Below are 6,302 nucleotides of genomic sequence, written 5' to 3' on the forward strand. Positions count from 1 at the left end.
GTACTTTAAGTCTTTGTATCGCTCTGGGATAACTCAAAATAGATCTCATGTATCGACAAATAACCTATCTCAACTTCTGTAGCTTTTCGGACAGTAATCTTGTGTTGTATCACACCCACGCCCCTATGCACGCTTATCTTCGGACGTATATGCACTCGTATGCACGTCAGTATAGCATTTCGGATAGTGGTACAGAGTTCCGTCAGTTTTTCATTTTACGTCGTACCAGAATAAACCCGTCTTCTGCACCAGAGAATATCGAATACAGCATGTCATTATTAACTCATTTAGTAAGCTTTCCCTGCCCCTTTTGCTCTTTCATTCATTCATTCCTCTGGCTGCGGTGCTGAAGCTCATCGCCACCGATATGGAAGTGAAAGAGTCGGTGGAGGCGTTGTTGAGGTCCGAAGCTGAGCACGCCGAGGTGTGTGAGCAAATGGAGGATGTGCCCTCGGGTAGGGAGGAGGAAACCATGGATAACAGCGCAGAAGTCCGCTGCGGCCGACAACGAGTTGAACGTTTGTCATTTCAGCTGTCTGTACCGAGGTACCAAAAGAAAGAACCCAGGAAGGTCTGTAATGATTTATGTCTAATCGCCTAGTCACAATCGTGACACAGGCACACATTCATTTACGTACCTATAATGGGATGAAAGTTTAACAATGTGGGATTTGAGTAGACTTTTGTATATTTCAACTTAGTTTGTGAGCACTGACTCAATATGTCGTGAAGGTCTGAGTAAGGATGTCTTCAATTCCCAGCTAACTATAGCCAAGACGGTAATGACGGCATTCTGGTAAAGTATAAAACTTCATTTCCCACAGTCGAGACACCACAACATTGATGGAAAAAAGCTGACATCAATTTAATGCAAGTGGGTGGAGTCCAGAAGTCCCATCTATGAATCAATTAGAATCAAAATTTATTTTATTTATATATAAAATTTATATGAATCTAAATAATTCAAGGGATAGTAAACAGTAGATAAAGACATAAGTAGTTGTTAACGAGTTGTTTTCCGGTTGGTTCAAGTTCTGATCGGCTGTTCATGATTGTTTTGATATGTTTTTGCGGTTTCGAGTTGTTTTCGGTTTTAGTGACACCGATGTCTGGTGCATGAAGGTCTCAGAACACAGTTTTTCGGGTATGGGGATTTACATGGTTAAGGACCCCAAAGTGAGGTGGTTCGACGACTCAAAACCTATAGTAGGGTGCAGATACAATTCACAAGAATTTAGTATGTTGAAGTTGAGGGTACAAGCTACAAAATATCTGAAGATGAGCATAGATTTGCCGGCTCGTTTTTCTATAACAGACACTTTGATTTGAGCCCCAGCGGAGGTCATGGAACTGCAGGCGGCGAACAGGAAGTGCCGGTAACATATCAAGGCGCAAATTCCCGCCGGCCGAAAAAGCGACGTAATCCAACTTATACAGTATGAACGCCGATGTATTCCTCTACTATTCACCACAGATTCCACCTCGCTGTCGTGCACGGAAGAATAAATACGGCCTTTGCAAGTACCGCGATGCACTATTTTAACCCGAACTACTTTTGGGGACGGGGGTCGCGGATAATTACTGTGTTATGAGACCTTAAGCCAACTTGACCTTGGATTTCTTTACGTTCATACAATAAAACTAGTCAAGATACAAAACCGTACCAAATTTTAGAGCAGAAATCCAAATGGTTCCTGAGATATGGCCAACTTTGCACTTTGGCGCCTAGCACAGGTGTCGGCACTGTACAAGGACTATCTGAGGGGCCGCTAATTGGTCTCATTATCTCAACAAACTTGATATTCTGGTTGACTTTTTCTGTTATAAGGAGCTTGCCAGACCACATTCTACCGTTCTGAGTGATTGGGGTTGGGGGTTTGTCTTTTTTAGGGCGGAAAAAGGGGGGGGGGGAGTCGAGCGGGCTTTAGACCGCACTAAGTCCTATACTTAAGCATAGGGAACGGCCTAGGCGGCCGTTGCCATGGTAACGGCGGGTCAGACGGTAACGAAAATGTTACAGTTCAAGTCAGCCGAGGTCAATTACCAACATATCGGTCAAATTTGATGTGCTTGTCCGTCCCTGGGGAATTCACGCTGTGGATGAAGCCAACTTGACCTTGGATTTCTTTACGTTCATACAATAAAACTAGTCAAGATACAAAACCGTACCAAATTTTAGAGCAGAAATCCAAATGGTTCCTGAGATATGGCCAACTTTGCACTTTGGCGCCTAGCACAGGTGTCGGCACTGTACAAGGACTATCTGAGGGGCCGCTAATTGGTCTCATTATCTCAACAAACTTGATATTCTGGTTGACTTTTTCTGTTATAAGGAGCTTGCCAGACCACATTCTACCGTTCTGAGTGATTGGGGTTGGGGGTTTGTCTTTTTTAGGGCGGAAAAAGGGGGGGGGGAGTCGAGCGGGCTTTAGACCGCACTAAGTCCTATACTTAAGCATAGGGAACGGCCTAGGCGGCCGTTGCCATGGTAACGGCGGGTCAGACGGTAACGAAAATGTTACAGTTCAAGTCAGCCGAGGTCAATTACCAACATATCGGTCAAATTTGATGTGCTTGTCCGTCCCTGGGGAATTCACGCTGTGGATGAAGGTCTCAGAACACAGTTTTTCGGGTATGGGGATTTACATGGTTAAGGACCCCAAAGTGAGGTGGTTCGACGACTCAAAACCTATAGTAGGGTGCAGATACAATTCACAAGAATTTAGTATGTTGAAGTTGAGGGTACAAGCTACAAAATATCTGAAGATGAGCATAGATTTGCCGGCTCGTTTTTCTATAACAGACACTTTGATTTGAGCCCCAGCGGAGGTCATGGAACTGCAGGCGGCGAACAGGAAGTGCCGGTAACATATCAAGGCGCAAATTCCCGCCGGCCGAAAAAGCGACGTAATCCAACTTATACAGTATGAACGCCGATGTATTCCTCTACTATTCACCACAGATTCCACCTCGCTGTCGTGCACGGAAGAATAAATACGGCCTTTGCAAGTACCGCGATGCACTATTTTAACCCGAACTACTTTTGGGGACGGGGGTCGCGGATAATTACTGTGTTATGAGACCATAAATCCACCATGTTAGAACGTGTCATTCCTTTTTATTGGCCAATTCCCTTACTAACCATTAGTTATAAACTTTGTTTGTGTTGGCAGGTTAAAATCATGACTTCATTGGTTTTGCTAGCTAATGTTGTATATCCCCTAAACCTCAATGAAGCAGTTTTATGTTTTGCAGTATGAAGCCACAGGGTGTCTTGATGTATAAGACGCTTGTGTTGATACCTATGACTGGATTATAAGGATTGACCTTGCCATGAGGTAATGGAAATTTCTAGCCACAATGACACACTGTTCTTATAATAACACGGGGGTTAGAGAGAAGTACTATTTATAACAGGACTGTTTCTTTTCTTGTAGCTAAACAGGTCCATAAAGCTGACTGAGGTGGACTTGGATGGACGGAAGACGCACGTCATTGCCATTCACATCGACACCTTCTATGAGCTGGCCCGAGATAACTTACAGAACATCAGCCGGGTAGAGCTGGAGACAGGACTGAAGGACACCTGGACAAGCCCTCAGAGGAGAAGATCACCTTTCACCTGGACAAGCCCTCAGAGAAGGACACCATCACAGAGGACACGCCCTCAGAGGAGATGGACACCGTCTCCAAGGACATGCCCTCAGAGGAGGACACCATCACTCCTTATCTTCAAAGGTGTATTCCATCTTCACACCAGGTGCAAAGTGGACGTCCAGACATAAATATTCACCGGATCAAATTGCTAGTGAGTTTGTTAGAATGTTTTTTATTTTTGAATCTATAAAAGTTTCTATGTAATCATCTGCCTCGGTAATTTTTCTCTGTCACAAAACTTTGGACTTAAGCTTTACTTTCTGCCTTGCTACCATACCATCTGCCAGTTTCAATCATTACTAAACATCACTGATTAATTTACTCTGTCACTGATTTGGGGGCATGAAACTAAAAGTAAAACAGTCACTAGACACAAAAGTAATGAGATTGTAGTGTTAATAGTCTGCACTTACTGATAGATATGAGGAGTGATCAATACGTTCTCGGCCTCACCTTGAAATATGGTAAAAAACTGAGATTTACTGGCATAATTATATAATATGAAGTCTTTTATCAATATCCCCCAAAGGAGAATGCTTCCAACCACCCAAAGGGACACCCTGTTCAAGCTGTGTGATACGCTGAAGGACCTAGGGGCCCCTGCCCAGGACACGAAAAAACTGACAGAGCTGGAGTTGAATGTCCATGTTACATTCAGTCTTCTGGAAAGGGACTTCCCACTGGCTATGAAGGTGAATTCACTTAAATGGCATAAAATCAACATTTTCCTGTAAACATTTCGATACTACATGAGAGCTTATAGAATAGAAGACGATGTTTTCCTGACTAAACTTTTTGTATTGAAATCCCGATATATAGAAACCACACTGCATATCCCCCGAGCAAAAATGGAGTATGCTATAGCTAGTAAAATTTGTTGAGTATTTTGATGTTGTTAGCCTCTATGTTTTACTTAATTGTTTTAATGAATGAATTATATTTAGAGACATCGATGTTTCATCTTCCGCACCACATGCCGAACATCATCAGAGTATGGGTCAGTGACAGCATACTGGATGTTCCCTTCGGAAGGTTTATGCAGTACTTCCTGAGAAAGACGTGTCCTAGTTCCCAGGTAGACTGATGCAGAGACTAGCAAATGAACTGTTCACAGGGTGTATTTCATGGCAGTCACGGGAGGCTGGACCTCACAAATCTAGATGTTTCCAGCAGTTTCTCGCACAGCACCTGCTATAGTGGGGACTAAAACTCTACCAGATGGTAACTGTCGGTTTGATTCCGTTCACTTCACACGTTCGGCGATAGTAGGAAATCTCTCTCCGCAAGGCTCTGTCCCGCATACTGGACAAGAGGTAGATGCAAATATTTGATCATGAAATGACAGGTTACGGAAGAAGACTACATCCTCAAAGCACCGACGTCGGCAATTTCCCGCCATTTCGTACCTGTCGTGGAGGAGGCAAAGCAATCCATTACCACGCCTGGAGGAAAGGCAAATCCCATGTCCGATCAGGAATTACTAGATATGTTTGATGGACAGGTTTGGCGTGAACTTAAGACTGAGGGGAGACTGTGTAGTACCATTCTCAGAGCTGAGAGAACTTAAGACTGGGGGACTCTGTGTAGTACCATTCTCAAAAGCTGAGAGAACTTAAGACTGAGGGACTGTGTATTTTTTTTTTTGTTCTTAGAGCTGAGAGAACTTAAGACTGGGGGACTCTGTGAAGTACCATTCTCAGAGCTGAGAGAACTTAAGACTGAGGGACTGTGTATTTTTTTTTTTGTTCTCAGAGCTGAGAGAACTTAAGTCTGAGGGACTCTGTGTAGTACCATTCTCAGTGTTGAGAGAACTTAAAGGCAACCTAAGCAATATTACAGCGTCAAAGTGGAAATATTCTGAATAAGGCAATCTGTCTGATATTGACATCTACTGCACTGTATTCTCACATTTACATCATTATTTCATACTTTGAGCGGTTAAAAAAGGCACAGAGACAAGTTGTATGAGGATATTCCTTATTATTGTACCCCCCAAAAATAAGGATTTGATCTTGAATCCTTGTGCAACTCGTTCCCGCGCCGTTTTTAACGGCTCAATTTATGAAATAATGATGTAAATGTGCTAAAATAGTGCATTAGATGTCAATATCATACAGACAAACTTATTCAGAATATTTCCATTTTTAACAACGTAATATTGCTTAGGTTGCCTTTAAGACTGAGGGACTGTGTAGTGCCATTCTCAGAGCTGTACTACAGAGAAATAAAGATTATATTAGATACAGTTGAGTTGAGTGAAGTTTGGTATTTTTGAGTTTTCAGTTGTCATTGACATGAAACATTGTCAATCTCCTGTGGAGAGGTTAAGTGACTACTATTATTATCATAGATATGACAGTCAAAACTGATAAAATAAGCCTTCTGAATAGTCTAAAATGCAGGAGCTTGGCCGCCCTGATCACAGGCGAGAGTGGTTGACGAGACTTGTAGTCTGATACAAATCTTGGTTCTTTCCTTCTCAGGACGAAGCGCTTCAGCGCGAAGTAGACAGAGTGAAGGAGACATGCCTGGACCCACAGATACACAGGTACCCGGTGAAGCTGCACGGTGCCCTGGCGAAGTTGGTGGAGACGGCCCGCCGCACGCGCGCCAAGCAGATGGTGGTGACTCGATACATGTCAGTG

Source organism: Branchiostoma floridae, chromosome 6 (genome assembly GCF_000003815.2).
Source record: "Branchiostoma floridae strain S238N-H82 chromosome 6, Bfl_VNyyK, whole genome shotgun sequence".
In the NCBI taxonomy this organism is placed as follows: Eukaryota; Metazoa; Chordata; class Leptocardii; order Amphioxiformes; family Branchiostomatidae; genus Branchiostoma; species Branchiostoma floridae.